General features: G+C 43.6%; 1 protein-coding gene across 1 annotated transcript in view; it reads left to right on the forward strand.

Annotated features, from left to right (window-relative positions):
* Positions 1-19,280, forward strand: part of peak1 (pseudopodium-enriched atypical kinase 1) — a 101,348-nt gene that overhangs the window by 18,471 nt on the left and 63,597 nt on the right. The window contains exon 2 of the mRNA XM_062546773.1: positions 13,966-14,022. The gene's annotated coding sequence lies outside the window, so the exon portion shown is untranslated. The remainder of the gene's footprint in view (positions 1-13,965; positions 14,023-19,280) is intronic.

Here is a 19,280-nt window from a genome sequence, read left to right on the forward strand (position 1 = left end):
ACACAGTTACTATTTAGAACTACGTAATCCTTAATTGAGATTTCATTTAAAGTTTTAAACTTTTAAAAAGGGGTTTAAAAACTGTTTTTGTACTTTCATTTTATTATGTCACACTGAACTGAATTCTAAGAGTTAAAAACAAAGGATACAATAAATGTTTTGTGATGCTTGCATTGCATAGTATTTCATTTAGGATAAGCTATATCAAAGCAGGTAGAAGTAACTGTAGTCACTTGACATTTCTGAGGATTTGCATATTTCCACCAGAGCAGTGGTAAAGACATTCTTCAGTGGAGGCACCACACTAGTTAATCACGCTATCAACATCTTCTTACCTTTTCTTCTGTTATTACTATTCTTTAACTTTATGGTAGACAGTGAGTCCAGCAAATTGAGAACCTAGGATCCTGTTTATGTTTATGAATGTGACTATGTGTATAGTATATGTTGAGACATAAGGGTGGAAAAATAGGTTACATTTATATAATGCAAATGATTAAGTTAACAATGTCATTGAATATGTTGTACAAACAAGAAGAGCGAAATGGTAAACTTTTAAGAAATCATCATCCACATCATAGTTTGACGCTGTGTGGGGTTATGGACTTGACAGTTTTGCATGGAATTGCTCATACAGTATATACATATATATTATGTATATGTATATGTGTGTGTGTGTGTGTGTGTGTGTATGTGTGTGTGTGTGTATGTGTGTGTGTATGTGTGTGTGTGTGTATGTGTGTGTGTGTGTGTGTGTGTGTGAGTGTGCCTTGTTGCCGGTGTACAGTATTTCTGAATATGAATGCTGTCTGGACAGGAAATGGCATAGCTTTTATCACATGCAACCAATCCAAAATCGATTTCATATTAGGGATGTTAACCCGGTGACTGTTTGACCGATGGTTGACCGTATCCACGTTAACCGACCAAAGTTGTCGCTAGTCGGTTAACAAAAAAAAAAAAGAGGCATCTTTAAATTAGCCTAAAGACAGTGGACTAAACGTTACTACAGCTAGCCATCTCATTCCAAGAAGATCTTTTTTTCGTGAAGTTAACAAATTATCCCTCACACTCAATTTTTCATAACTCGCCTGCTTGTAGGCTAGGCTACGTAATAAACCAATAAAAACATTTGGTACGAGGTCACAGCGGTGGCCGGTGCGTCTTTTGCAATCTGGAAGTGCGCTGTTTTATCCATTGGTTTTATCGTGTTGCAGTCTAGGCAACTTTCCGCATAAGATGGGCTTAGATTTGGAAAGACATTACATCTACATTTCAGGAAGGTTCATCAATGGTAACAGATAAGGTAATGATCATCTTTCGTTATTATTGTTAGCACTTCCTCAAACTAAGCTGCGTCTCTTCGGAGCTGTCATTTTCATAAGTGAGCCGCGGCCATTTCAGCTTCAAATGAGCTTCCAACGCTAGACAAACGCCTTTATTTGCAACGCGATCACCTTGTACCCAAACCATTTTCGGAGCGAAGGAACCATTTGTCCTCCACTTACAAGCTCCTTGGTTTGCAGGACTCATGTTTGGTGCTGTAGGGGATTTAAAAAAGTGACGTGAGTGAAAGGGCGGCGCCGGGGCTGTGTGTAGCCTATGAGCGGGGGACAGAGAGATGAGAGTTGGGAAATTGCGTGGCTGTTATTTCAAATAGCATAATTTATTTTAAACGAATCGGTTAACCGGTTTCAACCGGCTAATGAGCCTCGGTGGTCGGTCAAGAAAATTTGTAGTTTTCGCCATCCCTATTTCATATTCAGACATGTTAACCAGTAACAGCCTGGTTGCTTTGACATATCAACACCAAATTTGATCCTATTACACCATTTGAACAGGTGAGTCGTCCTATTTATTCTACCATCAATTTGAGGCTATAACACATTGCAACTTACTCAACAGTGAGTAAACAGCAGATATTCCTGCAATTCTCCTAACATTACTCGTATTTGTTCTAGAAACATGCCTAGTTCCTTAGGCTCCTTCCTTCTTTCACTGGTTACGTGTTTCATGCTGGCTACACGTGAACAACTCATACATAATTCAACACAAGGTCTACAGACCTTAGAGGTGTACATTTCATTTCCATACATCAAAGCATTCGCCCATGGCAGCCAATCAAATTCGATGGCGAAGCCTCCAAACAGGAAGTGAGGTCAAATCTCGGAAACGCTTTGAGGTGTCAAGACCATATTTGGTGGGATGATTTTGGACACAATCCAAAGTAGCCTTAGTAAATTTGGTGTAATTTGGCCACTAGGGGGCGTCGCAATTAGCAAAAATGCATTTTGTCTCATATCTCTTTACATCTTTGGGATGACATCCACATTTTTACATTGGAGGTGCTCTGGGACATTCCACTGATGAACCTAGGCAACCCGTCACGTCAGTGTAAGAATTCGGCAATCGAGGGTAACGCCGCCAAACTCGAAGCAGCTTTGCGTCTTGGCCAAACTTTAGTGTTTTGACCTGAGGGCGAGCGGTCGCATCTCCTGCTGGAGCGCTTTCGCGGCGCGTCGGAGCAAGCACACTTCGCACTTTCCCACCGGGAAATGCATTCTAGTTTCTAGACTATTAGCCGCGGCTTATATTTTGATTTTGCACATTTTCTTCAGTTAATATGGTGTTAATATGGTTTTGTTTCTTTTAACTTGCATAAAACACAGTCCTGCGGCTTATACACAATGAGGCTTATATGCTGGAAATTACTGTATTACCAAGGCAGTACTGTAGATCTAGGAGGTCTTTAGTTTCCAGGTCAGACTTCAACTTTGGTTCGTCTGATCCACATTCTGTCCGGGTTGAACAAATGTTTTCCATTGACGCATGCTGCAGTGCCGACTGACTGTCTTAATATGTGGTAAACTCAGAAATAAATGAGCTCAAAGATTCTGGTTTGCCTCATCGCTCTGATGAGTCACAGAGTGTACAGTACGTCACTCCACCACATTTGTTAAGAAGTTTAGCATGTTGGAGCGAAATTAGAGCACATCTCCTCTTGGCCGCAGTCATCTCTTGCATACAGTAGTCCCCTATCAGAGACGGCTTTGATTTGGAATTCCCACTGGGACGGTTAGACTGTGTGGGAAGTAGAATTCTGATCTTCCATTATTTTCCTCACTGTGTTACCAAGAGGCTGGGAATAACATGTGGGAACTCTCAGTATCCTGGAGATCCTTTTAAAAAACAAATAAACACACATACTGTAATAGTCAAAAACAGGCCGGCCAGGCTGGACTGGGCGGATTCTGATCCAGCGGAAATGAGCAGGACTTACTCGTGGCCTCCCACGATAGGAAATCAGTGGTCAAATACATGCCCAGACATGCCTCTCATGGGAGGAAGGAAAGCAGCCCTTACTTCCCTGTCAATGTCGATCTTTTTTGATCATAATTAAGATGCTGAGTGTTGTCAGTACTTTGTGTTGCATTCAGTGAATATTGTCCTGTTTTGTTTTTTCAATGAAAGGCCTTTGAATTATCAGCTCGTTTCCTTTTGCCATCCTTTCAAAGTATTTTCTTTATTTATTGAATTTATGTCTGTTTATGTTTATAGAAAAAGAGAAAACTCTGATCCTTCCAGCCTTGATATGTGACTGGATCGTGATGAAAGGCTTAACGGCTCAGAAACTGCAGCATAATGGTGTTGACAGAGATTATTCTGATCTAACCTTCCTTGTGTTTGGTTTCTATGCCTGTCCCTCTCATTAGATCAGCATGATTGCATTAGCACTAGAACAAAATCCTGCATTTGTCGCGGACATAGTTCGAGTACCTTCAGACTAATTGAAATTGCCATGGCTTTGGCTGGCCTCTGTCGAGCTTGATGCCTCTCACAAGCACTCTTTCTGTCTGGATGTCCTGTCCCAACTCTGGGCGTCAGTGTGTTGGTGGTGCTGCTGGGGACATTTTGTATGTGACAAAAATGCATCAAAAATTGTGTTTGGTTGAAAGCGAAGCCTTTTTAGGCTCAGTGTGGTCTACTCTGCAGCCTGTCCAAGTAACTGCTTTATTATTTTAGATGGGCTCTATAGAACTGAATTAAAGCCAGCTGTAATGAACAACAGGGATGTGATAATGTCTGACTAAATACAGTTTTGCCTCGGAAATGGGAAACATCTGTCAAACAGTTCAGTTGAATGTCATGAGTTCGTCTGAGGCTCGTTCAAAGGCCGAGAGAGTTCTCTGGTGCTGCCGTAATGGAATTCATTCATATTTTTCAGTTGGATAGGCCTACATCCATCACCGTGTGCACTACAGCACTTGTCCTCAACTCATTTTGATCTAGATGGCTGTCTTTTAAATTTCATTGGATTACAGGTGTTAACCTTAGTTGCGTTTCATGGGTCAGTGCAAAGGGACAAATACTAGTCAGGTCATGTTTTCATGGCAATCTGACATAGTTGTGTGTTTCTCCCTCAGTTACCACTCAAGGCAACAGCACTTGATGTAGAGGATTTGCTTCAGCCTCTAACTCTACTTGGAGCAACGCAGCGGTTCTGAAGTGAACATGGCATTTGCAAATCAAGGCTTAAGAAGCATCTTTAATCCTGATGTTCAAATCAAAATACTGATTCCCCTCTGCTCAAACTGTCACTTTGAAGGACCTCTATACTTCAAATGACTCTGGTTAAGTCTGCCACTGTACCCCCCCCCCCCCCCCCCCCCCACACACACACTGATAAGAAAGAATCAATATCCTCCATACTGAATACACTCTCTGTAGTCTCCTAGGAGTTGTGTGTCCGTAAAGACAGCATTCAGCAATCTCCACATCCGGGATGACATAAATGACATTTCAGTGAAAGTATCTGCCAATCAATAGTGAACTGAAGTGGTGCAGATATGCCTCAGTGCCTCCGCCCCCCCTTACCACCACACACACACACACACACACACTCTCTCACTCTCTCTCTCTCCCCCTCTCTCCCTCTGCTTGCCCTCTCTTTCCTGGGAGGCCTTGCAAATAGCAGCTGTTTGATTTCTCATCAGTGCTGGGAAATGACTAATGGTTGACTGCTGTGTGGCATAATTTAAGGCTGCACAACACCAGAGCCCTGAAATATCAATATCAGATGTGGCCCGGTGATTGTGTGCTGCTTATTCTCTGGCCATTCGTCATTGAGTGGCCCCCAGTGACTGACAGGAGCTTTCACACCTGCTCAGGTTCAGCAGCCCCCCCCCCACACACACACACACACTCACGGCCCCCTCTCTCCACAGCACCCCCAATGTCAAACTCCCTGTACCGGTCTCTGCACTAAACTGATCTTCCAGAGGCTCAACACTCAAAAAAGCTGAACAGAGCCTGATTTTCACTCTCCAACTCTGAAAGCCACGAACAAGAGTTAATCTTGCACTATCTTGGGAAGGGACAGGAAACTGCTTGGGGGTGAAAAGAAAATCATCCGATTTTATAGTCTTGCTATATCATCAGTATTCCAGAGAGTTATTAAAAAATACACTTCTGAGAAACTGGGTGCAGGGCAGACTTATTACGCACAGTTGGGCTCTGTTTTTTCAACGATAACAGCGCCCCGAAATAGAGGACGCCCCGGCAGTGGAGATGTCAACATTTGCACGTACTCCGTTGTGCTTGTGGATGGCAGGCGCGGAGGGTGGAGAGTTGAGCAGTGTGATGTACGGGGCAGGGGGACAGGCGTGACCTGTCCAGCGCAACACAGCGTATCACGGCGCCCAGCACCCCCCTCTCTTCCACGTCAGCCCCAGCTGAGCGGGCGGTCACTGCCTGTGAATGGGAGTGAGTGGGAGACAAGTGCCCCCCCCCCCAAATTCCACACTGACGGCTGGGACCCCCCCCCCCCCCCCCCCCTCACCCCCGCGAGTGGCTATAGTTATCACAGGTCTGTTTGGACTGAGATATGGAAAGAATGTGCAATAGCATGAGAAGAGGTCATCTGTCCCACTGCCACTGCGTCAGCCCTCCCTGGGCCAAAGGAAGAGGTGGAGAGTGATGCGACGTGCCTTTCCTGACTTTTGGCACGCTGCTTGGCCATGACCATACTGTACATTATGTCTGTCTCCGACATGACATCACACACAGGAAGCGGTTGGACTCTCATGATATGCTTTTATGGTCAAAACGAGCCACTTTATTCAGCAAAGAAGGGCTGTTGAATTAATCCGCAGCGTTGTTTGTTTTGTCCCATTTCCTGTCAGAATGAAGGCTATCAATTTCGTGGAGTGCGGATGGCTTAAGGCTGAATTGTTTAAAAGGACAAGGCTTTTTCCTCATATGGCCATTGCACAGCTTTACAGGCTATCCATCATATGTTTTGCTGTAGTTCACTCTGCTTTATATAAGCCCACATTTCCTCACATCTGCGCTGTAGGTTATAGTTCAACAAGTTATAAAACACTGGTGTTTCACACCGTGTATTGAAAAGAGGCTGATACTGTATGTGCGCGCGCGTTCAGACGGTGAATGTGTATGAAGTAGAGGTGCTATAAATTTAAATCGATCAGAACCTGTGTCTTCAAACAGATGTCTGAGTAAGATATGTGTCTTTCTAAAATTCGACCTTGTTATTGCACTATCTGCCTTCCATGTTTCACTCAGGGCATTTCCAAATAAAGTATATGTTAATTTAATATGGCCCTTTTCTTTTCCCTGGCAAATCCTAGCAGGGCCTAATGGGAAGCTGATTAGATTAATTAGTCATTCACTTGGCACAGTGTGTAAGAAAATACTCTCAAGTGAATCATTCCTGAGGAACTCACTTCAATCCACTCGAAGTGATAGATATTCATGTTTTATGAGAAAGTTTGGTCAGATTTATTTTCATATCACATGCTTTAAATTGGATAACAAACACAAGAAAATGAGAACAGCTTTTAAATGCTAATGTCAATGTTGTTACTGGTTTAGTTTGCTTTTAGACATTAACGGGGTTGTTGCTGGTTTAGAGAGCAGGGTATGATAGGGATGAAGTTCTGGATTCTCACAGAGCATCGAGTTTCCTCACCCACATCTCAACGTGTTTTTGATTTAGTTGGTCATGGCCCATTCACTTTCAACTTGATCTGTGGCCCTTTGTCTGCCAGGCTATTGTTTCAGAAGTCATCGGCAGTCCTGTGCCTCCTTTTAAAACAGGCTTGGGTTTCAGCTGTGCTCACCCCCCATCTTTGAAGCTGGACCGAAGGAAAGGGATTTCATGGCCGGGTAGTGGGGGGGGGGTGGGGGTCATTGGGTTCTGCCGAGAGCCCTCTGGCTGTGCGGAGATTGTCTGGCACTGAAAGCACGGCGTGTCCTCCACTCCTGCCTCGCTGAGACTGGAGCTCTGTCTGCCTGTCTATCTGTCTGATGGCGTGCCTTGGTGGTCACCTGCTGTCTCTTCCAATCCGAGCTCTCGTGCCTGAGGTAGCTCCCCTAAATTGTGCCCTGAGGGATCAACATGGGGGGGGGGGGGGGGAGATAGGAAGCCGGATTTAGTGTGCTACGTATGGCAAAAGTACAGTACAGAATTCTCTTTTTCCTGAAGCGCTCACTTCCAAAATACACTCCTTTTTGGTTGACGACAGTAAGGGTATATCTTGTCACCTTGTCCCAGTGGAGGTCTCTATATCTGCTCATCTTTCTCTCTCTTGGTTTCACAACATCATCGGTTGCCAAATCTACCACTGCCAGGGCGATGATCTAAATTCAGATGGCTCCCATTCTCAGGGTGTCTTGCTTGATGCAGAGATTGAGGTCTCTGGCGCAAGCAAACTCACTTCTTGTTGCTTGTTTCCCACTACCAGATGGGTCTAGCTGGCCTGCTTCATCAGGTCCCTTTCTCCCAGTACATAAATCTCATCTCACAAAGCTGTTATTAACTGAGTTAATGAAACTTTTATGATTTTCTTTTTTCCTGGTTTGGAAAGTCGCACAGCCACTCTCAAAGGCGAGGGCCTCTGAAATCGATGTGATTCATGCCACATGTGCTCATTTTGCATGCAGGCGCTTTGTTGACTTTATTGGTACTGCTTTTCAGTCAACAATCCAGGCACGGACCCTCTGTCTAATGTTACCCACGGATATGAATGAATCCAGTGCCTGGTTAGCAATGCAAAGAGCAAGAGAGCAGACCGCTGCTGCTCCATCTTCAGGTTGATGTTTACGTTCATGCCCACTGTGGCATGATGGATGTTATCCGGAGCCAGGAATGATATGTGAGGCCGGGAGGCACTCTGATATAACTCTCCCGGCCGTTTGTCATCCTGTCAGCTTCGTCCTTCGTTTGTTTTGATTGTTTGTGCACCATTATGACCATATTTGCGTCTTGAGGAACAACAACGACAAGCTGTAGCAGGTCTGTCTTCATGCTCAGAGTTTTTTTTAATAAATAATATAAATAAAATAAAGACTTTAGGAATTGCTGACTGGGGTGTGTAGAAGGGTGGAGGTGAGGTCGTAGAGGAGGATGCAATGCCTGAGTGCAGAGGCTCCGATTTCACATTATGATGCTTCCCAGAATGGACAGCATTCAATTTCCTGGAAACATGGCTCCACACCACATCCCTTGTGGAGCACACAGACCTAGCAAAGTCTCTAATCCCTCAGTCACAATCTTATTTAGCTTATCAACTGTGAAAATATTCGCCCTGCCTGCGTGTATTCTTCTTTTCACCAGCTGATGGGCAGAGTCCCTCGGTCCGGGTACGCTCAGATCACAGTGTGCCTCTCAAGAGGCCCATGGCTTCCCACTTTAATCCCCTCATCCCTGACTTTGTTGTGCCTGTGTGTGTCCCTGACATTGGCACCCCACCCCACACCCAGATTCCACACTGGTCTGCTTGCCCCAAAGAGCAGAGTCCACCCCAGTCCCAGCTCCTGTTATTGCAGCTGTATCTCTCCCCCTCCCCCTCTCTTCCCCAGCTCACCACCCCAACAACAAACACACCATACACCAAGGACCAGGGCTTTACATGCCGACCCTCATTCTGCCAATGTCACATTCATCAGACTTCAAACATGAGATTGGATTATGGTGGCTGGCTGTTGTTCTGTGTATCATAAAACAAATGTATGAGTATGAGTATGTGTAAATGCATTGTGTACAGTATATATATCAGGCTTGTGCAAAATTCTGAATTTTAGAATTGGCCTCCATTCAATTCGAGGGGAATTCTCCCATGCGCGTTTAGGGTGCGTAATTAAAAAAAAACCTGCATAACTACGCACATTTCACTCTGCTCGAATTCTTCCTTTCACTCTAAATCTGTCATTACGTGTGATAGAGGGAGTTATGCATTTTGGGTGGAATTGCACAAGCCTGATATATAACCTTTTATTTAAATATTTATTTACCTATATCACCTTTTATTCCCAGCAACAGAAAATTGTGAGATGTCTCTGGAAATCCCCTTGAAATTCAAATATAGTTTGTTTCTTACCAGCAGCACCCCTCCATAGACCATAGGAAAAGATGAAAGGTGATCTTTTTGAGGTAGCCTCTGCATTTCTGAGAAATGGGTTGTTTGATATTTGGGTGTGCAGACCCTATGGCCAAAAATGAGTTCAGTTTCTGTACATTTTTACATCCCTGCACCTGTCCCCCAGCCCCACATACAAGGCAGTGAAGGGGGGGTTACCTAGCAACACACTCAGTGAGTGCAACCATCTTCAAAATAAAATTCACATTGCCACATAGGGCAGTTTTGATCATTTTGAAACATTTTAATGCAGATTTGGTAGCATATCCTCAACATTCAGTGCAGGATTTCATTTTCATATCCATGTTGAAGTCATGAAACTTGTGTACAGTATACTGTCAACATGACCAAACCTTAAAGTCATTTAGATTCATTATCACTTAACCGGAAAATGTGTTATCATCACACACTTAAAATGTATCCAGGTGTGTGACATGAGGTTACAACCTTAATGAATAATATAGTGAATCCTGTTTGTACGATTCATTTTTCATGATTTGTTTAACACTAGTGGATGTAGGGACTGGAAAAAGAAGGAGAAAGGTCATGCCTGTTCCTCTCGTCACTGTTGTCATGTGTCATTGCTGCAGATACAGTACATTTTAAAATGTAAATATTTTCGGTGCCGTGTCAAATCAATTTTACCACTGGTCTATGACTGCTGGCATGTATATGAATAAAATGTCTCGCCTTTGATAAACGAGGGGCATTCATGCCATTTTCTGCTCCCCATTTCAATTTTTAATACTTTACAGTTGCGTGGAATAATTGCTTGCCCAGCTAGCCCCTTCATCTTATATTCCTCATGCAGTTGAGATGATAAGTAATGAAGGAAATGGCTCTGCCATGCTAATAAGGCGGAACATTTTCTGCTTCTTCACACAGTGCGAAGTACCTGCCTCGCCACATCCGTCGACGTGTTCCCACCTTCCAGCCATGCTTGCATGCTAATAAATTGATTCTGCAACCTCCGCCTCAGCTTTGCTGATGAGGGAGAGGGGGGAGGAAGTGGTGTTGGGGGGGAAGAGATGGAGGCAAAGGGAGGAGGTGGGCAAGACCGAATAAGCAGGATCTCAAAAGGAATGCCAGAGGAGTGTATTGTGAAGAGATGCGGGCTGTTATGTAACTCTCACGTGCCTGTACCACTTCCTCACTCTAATCCCAAATGCCTGAGCTCCTGAGACAGCTGAAGGGTCTGAGAAGATTTCTCAATTTGCATTTACACAGAGAGCTGATGTGATTTTGTTCTTGCTAGTCATTCAAAAACAGAATTAGTTTAAAGATGAGAACAAATGAAATATTGCCAAGCCACTATAACAGGTTGAGCGCTATTCTGTGATGTTGTGTATTGTTATGCACACTCCAAGAATCACACACACACACACACACATACACAACTGAGAATTAGATTACCTCCTATTCTCTTCATTTTGTGAAGTGGCTATGTTGTGCGACACTTAGTATGTGTTTCCCAGCTCAGATTGAGTTCAGTGTGGGGCAAAAGCTTGGCGGTTCCACGACGGAAAACTGCTCACTTTGTATTCAGAAGCATACTCAAGCCTGCGGCCTCTCCACTGAAGCGGTGCCTTAGCTTCCCACAGTGAAGAAGAAGACACTCCAAACGAGTGCAAATATTTCAGGAAATCTCATCACTGGAATTCTGTAAGTGCTGGAGTAATGAGATGGAACCCTGAAGTTTTGCGAGGACTGCATTTCCCAGCAATGCATCTATTGCCTGTCACTGATGATTACCTATTATGCCATCGGTATCTGGTGAAGTGATTACTAAGTGTTTCTTTTCCACTGACAAGGAAGGAGTAGAGAGGCGGTCAGAGGAAGAGACACAGTTTTGCCCCGGATAGTATTGACATTGATCACGCACTTAAAATGCAGGAGTGTACTCTCAACGGGGAGCGTCTGATGTCAGTGGGTGGCCATATAAGTGCACGAGAAGACCCCTCTCTACATGCATCATTGATGAGCCTGAAAGTGGAGCCTAATGTGGACGGCTAATCAGTCTTCCAGGGAGCACCAAAACAGCTTCCTGTGGACCGCTGGAAGTGAAGTGTCCAGTCCGTGGCATCGATCAGCGGCATGCTAATTTGGCCCATTTCCATGTCAGACCGTAGTAAATACACAATTTATATGCACATAATGCAGCATAGAGGCTTTTTGACATGGTTGGTTTGGTTGTACAACTCAAGCCTCTTTTCGCTGCCTGCAGCCTTGTTGTCTTGGCAAACCTGTCTGTACAATGCTGCCTGCCTTTTTTTGTTTCATACTCCAGTAGTACACCTTGATTCAGTATTAATTCATTTAAATCCATCCTTTTTTAGTCTTGTCCCTGGAATTTTGTTATATGTTGGAATTACCGACGGAACAAAGCTTAGCCTCTGGACAGACATAGCTTCCACTGGGTTGTTGATATTTAAAAAAAAAAAAAAATACCTTTTTCACTTTGCCCTTGCTGTTCATCAATAGTGAAATAGCAGATGCTCTGTTCTGAAGGTGAATTGTTTGCCATCAGTCGGCACAGACAAAGCTGGATTCATTCTTCAGTTCATGCCTACTGTATTTCCTTGGTATGGCATTGACCCTGTGTCTCAAGTCTCTCAGAGGCATCCGCTTTCCAGAGCCCCAAAGCATATTTTATTTGAATTATGGCTGCTATGGGATCACAACTCTGGACAAACAGGACAAACTTTGTTGACATCCAGGTTGGACAGGGTGAAATTACATGACCTGCTGTGAAAAGGGAAGTGTAGAAGCTCTTAAAAGCAGAGGAAATAGACCAGGCCTCTGGGTTGATGTGAAAGTAAGGGCAATTGTCTATGGCCATTTCACAGAATTGTATGAAGATGATCTGCTCTCTAAAGGTCTAGCCCTTTTGTTGAAGGTATAGCACAGTCTAGTGTTTCAGTACAGCGGAGTGGCAATGTCAAGAGTATGTGTTTCCATGACTACAACATCAGAGACATGAGGGGACTTGGAGGCCAGTATAGTGTTTTAGAGTGTATTGTAGGGTCCTTAGTCTTGATGAGGGCTACCTTTTGTAGGAATGCCTGTAGAGAGGGTCTTACGCTCAATACAGTGGCAACACAGAATGGTCAACTGTGCTATTGGTTTCCAGGAATCTTTTCTCCATTCTGCTTTTGAATTTGATTTACAACTGTTGCTTGGGGACGTTGTTACTTGTGGAGACACTCTGGACCATGAAGGAGGTTACACTTTCCTCCCTAAAAAAGACGTCGGAATTGAGCGGGCAGCTGCTCATGCACTGCCCTTTCCGAGATGGAGAGGAAACAGATGGTGGATCCCTCCGTAATGGAAGAATGTAACGAGATTGGCAAAATGTCATTACCAAAGACAATGGTGTTCCTCTCCTGGGCTCCGTGCTGTTCTGGCACAGGGGAATTTGAAGAGCGAAAAAGCGCATAGCAGTACGCTTCATTTCCTGCAAGGAACGATTCCCCTGCATGCTGAGACCTCCTCCTGTCCTCGGTTATTGTCAAACTATGTTGGAAATACCTCAGGAGCATGTTAAAACAATGCAAGAAACCGAAAGGAAGATTTTGGCATCTTTTTTTTTAGCAAACTGCACAAGTGAGATGATTTTAGTAAATGAGTAATAAGCAAATTACCATTCATCAAATGCATCCTGCCACCTCAAGGCAGTGATCTAAGCAAAGCAAAATGACCATGCTATTCACTATAGTGTTCACCAGAGCAGAGTTGTCTCTCTCTGTCTTCAAACAACTCTTGAAGATCCAACTCTTCCCAGGAAACGTCCTCTCCTCTAACAACTTAATTAACATGCACTTAACATCATGCATTTCCTCTCTTCTCTCCCTCTACCTCCTCCTCCATCTACTATTTTCTCCTCTGATCACACTTTGATTAGTCCTTATAATGTCAGCACTCATCCTCTAGTAATAGCCTTGGTTTGGCAGATGCAGTAGTAATTCCTAGCGAAGGTCTCTTCTGCACTGTGGCTTGAATGTTCTTCTCTTGCTGTAAGTCACTCTGGATAAATGTGTCTGCTAAATGGATAAATGTCAAATGTAAATGTCATCTAGAGTATGGAATGCAAATGCCACAGCAACACAATTTAACTAGTGGTATGGAAGCTTGGTTGAGTGAGACAAAAAAAAGCCAGAAATAGGTTAATGATGCTGGTCCCCCATTTGTAAGCAAACGTTTGAAATACCACCAGATGGTCCTTTATGGACAGAGTTAATAATCCTAAATTGTGTTTAATGTGATGGTTCCATCCTGACTATACTCGGTTCCAAAGTAATGCAGAATGTTTTCTTGCTCCTGTGAATTGTCCCGTCTGGTCCATTCATGAAAAACACTCAAAATGGTTTCCATGGTTCCCCCAGAACTGCTGAGCTACATTGTCAATCCAGTGTGTCTTTGAAAGAGGCTATGCGGCCTTGTCAAAAAAATGGAAACGAAGTGCTTATCAAGAAGCTCAGTCAGCTCTGTTTATTTTCTTATGGTGCTTTATGTTCTTATTTCCTTCCAGCTATTCCTGTCTCGCCCTGACACCCATCAAAGAGCTGCATACGTCGTTTCTTTATCTGTAAGTAAAGTCTGCCTTCTTATTCTCTCTGTGTCAATTTATGGTGCCATAATTCTGTCCTCACACCGCCTCCAGATTGTGCTTCAAAAAAAGTCAATTTCAATCCTGAAACGATCCTTGTGGACACTCATCCTTACCATTTTAATAGCCTTAGTAAGCGGCTTGCCCAACTGGTAATGAGAGAATCATATACTGAGGAATAAATTCATTAAATGCATCCAGCCACCTCAAGGCAGTGATCTCTGGCATAGTGTTGTGAGGTAAGGGTTTCATGACTTCTGATTTGTACTAGTTGACAAGGTTTTCATAACAGTCGTCAACCAGTTGACTAGTTGTTATGTACCGGCACAGTGCTGGCGCTTACATTACTGGTAGTGCTAGCTGTTGACAGCCGGTGTTTAATCTTTAAATGGTTATAACATATGTGTTCTTATTGCACTTTAATACAGCTGTACTCAAATCACATGTCTCTCTGGTGAAATACTCCATACATAAGAATGTTTATCCTCTAGCCCTTTTGTCCACGCTAGTCACAGGCCCTGTCTAGTGATTTTAATAATTGACTAATTGGTGAACCCTTACTGTGAGACAAGTTTCATGATTGTACTTTTCTATTCAAAACACTATTCTATTCTATTCAATGCCCTTCAAGTGACTCAAATGACTCTGACTGACCAACTCTGTGCACCTCGTTAGCAGCTAAAGTCAAGTGACCAGATTGTGTCAGACCTCTGGTTTGCTTTCGCAGTCCAAATAGTCGAAATTGCAGTCCAGTGGGCTAATTTCTGTGCGGCAGAAATAGACATCTGACAGCAAGCTGGAGGCCTCCAGAGGGATTGTGTTTTCCCCTTCCCATCACCTCATTCTTATGCTAAGCCACGGGGGAATATTGATTCATACTGATGCCGCTCGGCTCCCCGTTGATGACTCAGTGGTCCATTCAGTGTGATCCCTTGAGCTGCGGATACTTGGTATGCAGGTGCACTCCCCTGCAACTCATCTGCCTCCAATTGTTTTATTAGGATAGAAAAACTATTCCCATTAGGAATGACAAAGTCGACTGTGAACTCATTTCCATGGATGCTAGCTAAGCTGAGCCAATACTCGTTTTTTAGGAAATGTTTCTGTCTGGCTTCACGCAGAGTGAGAACTTTTGTTCACTCTACCTCATGGTGTTTCGCCCTCATGCTTGTACAAAAATCGTCTGGCCTACAAGAAAAGAAATTATAAATTTGCCTCAGTCTGAGACCACCGAGGCTGACTCAGGCAGCTGTTCTAGCAGCTTCAGATTCTTCAGATGAGCACCAGGCCATGAGATGCATCGCAGAGTTGACAGAGGTCAGCGTAAGGGAATATAATCATGGAGAATGCAACCATTGCTCTAGGTCTCTGTCTGCGGCCTCCTCATTGTCTTCCTCCTGCGATGGCGGCCGGCCGGCCTTCATGAGGCCTGTAATGTGCTCTGTCTGGGAGGGCTCCTGTGAGACCATTAGTCTGTCCCAGGGCTGCCCATTCCCGAAAAAAAAAAAAAAAAAAAAAAAAAGTGAGCCGTGATGGACGCGAGCTCAAGTTTCACTTGCTCTCTCACTCTCACTGGCTCTATTAGCCTGCACTCTCCTCAATAACTCAGCCAGGTGGGACGCTGAGAGCAGCGGAGTCATTTTCCACGTGCAGCACATGTCAAGATGAAAGCAGTCGGTGGCGAATTCAGCTGTAGACCCACTTTCAGAGATTAAATATGGCTCCACATTAGAGATAAGTGGAGAGCGTTAACCTTGAAAGATCTCTCTTGCGCTGCGATGAATGCATTCTGAATGCATTCTATAGTTTGATTTAGCTGATAATGGCGCTTTGAGTGACTCATTCGTACATTGTGTAGGGCATTTCTCCTCAAAACATAAAATAATGATAATGAGTTTGTTGTGGAATGGAGCCGGGGGTTGATGTAAATGGTGAACTGGTAATGATGTATAAAGGCATTGCAGTCAGGCGTTGTGGGAACGCTACTGCTTTCCTCCTTCTGTTTTGATCCTCTCTAATTGTGCTTGTCTGATGGCAGCTCATTAGCCCAGCCGCTATGCTAATGTTACACTTAGGATTTTCTTTATTCACCTGTCCTCATGGATTTGATCTCACCTACCCCCATAGCACACACACACACGCTCACACACGTGCAAACTCACACGCATGCGGCGTTAATGAATATCAGTGGGACTCAGAGACTGACAGCACTGAAGCCGTGCTGTTCATGCTGCACAAAGGCCAAGGCGGATGATAAAACAAGACCTACTTTTCAGTCTCTTCAGGTGACAGACGCACGCTTTGATGCAGCGAGCGCAAGAGCGAGCAAGGGCGAGGAGGATTGGGGGTGGTGGATGTTGAAGTTTGAGGCTGGGGAGAGGAAAATGAGAATGGGGGAAAACAGGGAAGAGGACTAAAAAGAAAGAGAGGAAGAAAAGAGAAGGTTTGGGTGTCTGACGTACAGCTGCGGACGGGATGCTCCCCCAGTTTGTGCGGGGTTGCAATTATCACCTCTTCAAACAAGCGTGTTTCCAGCACTGATAATCAAGACAGAACTGGCAATAAGCGACTAAGCTTTCTGCTGAATTTCTAAAACAAGCACAGAGATCAGTTGCCTGATTAAGACCCCTGGGCAGTCTTTCCTCAGAACTCATTGCTCACCTCTGTTTCCATTATTGATGTAGAAGCAAGTACAAGTAAGTACAAGTAAGACGCAAATAAGTAAAGCAGACTTGTGGTACACCAGCAGTTTTCCTATTTGTTTCAATGATTAGTAGTCATTTAGAGACTGTAGTCTTAAAAGCCAACTCTTTCAGGCTACAGCCATGAAAGGAGGTGGAGTGCCAGCAATTAGGATGTAGACTTGATTAGCACCAGCTTTTTAGAAAATAGGATACCATTGTGTTCATCATCTGTCAACTGAAGCACAGGCTAATTGCATTAAAGGTCTGCAAAAACACAAAAGCTCAAAGCAGTGATCTCACAGAGAGCACATTGATCAAATACACAGTTTTACTGAAACCAAGAATAACGTTGTCTTTCCATGCATAATTTTACACCATCACTTTTTAAAAAGCAAAGACTATAATGATGGAAAAACTGGAATGCAGTTTGTCACACTCACACCACAGGAAAAGATAAGACAATGTGCTGTACAAGCAGCTAAATTGGAGACATAGCCTAGCCTTCAGGGCTTGATTTTTCCATTTGCGTGATGGCCTGCATTTTTAGAGGAGTCCGTGCCACAGGTGACCTCCAGAGAACTGTGAGAATGTTGACCCTGCACCAAGTCAGCCTGGATAATGACATTCGCATGTGGGCATGAACACAAACACCATCAGCCTCATAAAACGGTTGTTTGGTAAAGCATGCAGCCTTTTTCCCTAGTTCTGTGTGTGTGTGTGAGAGAGAGAAATAGAGAGAGAGAGAGAGAGTTTGTCTGTGAGGTGTTTAGAATTAATTGGACATTTTTTGGCTCTGTGTTGTTGTGCTACGTAAGTGTTATCTCCACACTTTTAGAGCCATGTGGAGGTGTTACGAGAACAAGACAGACGGCAAAGAGAGGCTGCACAGTTAAGAGTGCAGATTGGGCAGATGACATACTTTGAGTTAGCTGCCTGACCCTTTACAGCTGGAGAATTCACCTTCACATAATGGATTAACTTTTAGAGGCTTCCAAAGAGTAGCAATTTGTCTTGTGGCACTTTCAAGTTGTTTTATTAATAGGGTGGTGGGTGAAAACAAACATCCGAGTTGTTTTGCTTCAGTTTCAGACTTGTGCATTGCAGCACTACTCTGAGAATTGAGAGATTTTTTTGTATTTTAGCATGATTACTGTACAGAACATCCAGAGCATTTTTGATGCTTTTGGTTTAAAATGCACATTTAGGTGACGCAGTCACCTTACGCATAATCAATCCTCCTCATGTCAGTTTCCACTTGTCACCATTAGCATCCGATTATCTTATATTTTTCTCCTCAATTTAACATTCTCTCTTTCTGAAAAGCCTCAAAGTAAATGTGATAAATTAGGCAAATCTTCCACCATTACCTTTTCATGGACGGGATGAAAAGGTAACGTGAAATATTCATCCTGAGTTGCTAGTCCATGTGAGTGAACTCCTGATCCAATCACCATGCATTTTGGATGCCTGTAGGATGATGCAGTGATGGTTGAATATTTAGGTGAAATACAGTAGATCCTTCTCCTTCCTGAAAGCAATGCAGGAGTAAAGCTTTTTGGAAAGCAGTCTATTCCCACAGTCCTTCACTGGTAGCAGGTTCTGATCATTTTTTTTGCCAGACTTATATGGTGCTAAATTGCTGCTTGGCTTCACAAACTACAGTAACGGTGCTATAAAAGTGAAGTTTGAAATAAAAAATGAACAATTGAAAATGTGGATATCACAGCAAAAAGCAATTTCCTCTCCGCAAAACTACTTCCGCAACTGATTTAAAAGCTTTGTTTTGCACTTCTAATAAATTCAAAACCTATTGTCTTCCCATGATCATTTCTCAAACGTTTATTTTTGGGCTGTTATTTCAATCAGTAGATACGCATTCTGACTGCAGTATTTTTGGGTCAGTTACTGTGCTTGAAAAGGCCATTTGGGATTTCAGTGAATACTGTAGGTCGCCCTTGGAAATTCCACATTGTGTAGTGATGGAAGTGTGAAATTTTTTCTCATAGCGTACGGCTAGACATGTAATCGAGGCCGACAGCTGCCCTTTCATTAAACCCAACAGGGCTGGATTGAAGATGTGAGAAGCACCCATAATCGCAGGCACACTGTAAAATATTAAGTGTTCATGACCCAACTGCTGTGTTGTGACATTTTATATGCCATGTCCAAATCCATTCCCCAAACAAACTCGCTCTGTCTACTGTACAGTCAGCAGAGGAAAAACAAGACATCCATTGTCATTTTCCTTAATAAGTTGGAGCAGAGCTAAGGCTTCTCGAAATGCCACGGTCCTTACAGTGTGTAACATGTACCCTGTTATTTACTGCTTTCCCGCTGCAGAGGGCTGATTGCATATTTTCTGCCATCCTGTGGTTCTCTCTGTGGTGATTTTCCCTGCTGGTCTTTTTGCCCTGCTTGTTCACACCTCACTCAGTGGCAGGCTTTGTGAACGTTGTAATACCGTTATAGTCACCAGGCGGGCTAAAATTAACACTACTTCAGAACCAGTGCTGTAGTAGAGACAACTTGATGTGTATTTTATAACCTGGTTCA

The sequence above is a fragment of the Sardina pilchardus genome, chromosome 10, assembly GCF_963854185.1.
Source record: "Sardina pilchardus chromosome 10, fSarPil1.1, whole genome shotgun sequence".
NCBI lineage: Eukaryota > Metazoa > Chordata > Actinopteri > Clupeiformes > Clupeidae > Sardina > Sardina pilchardus.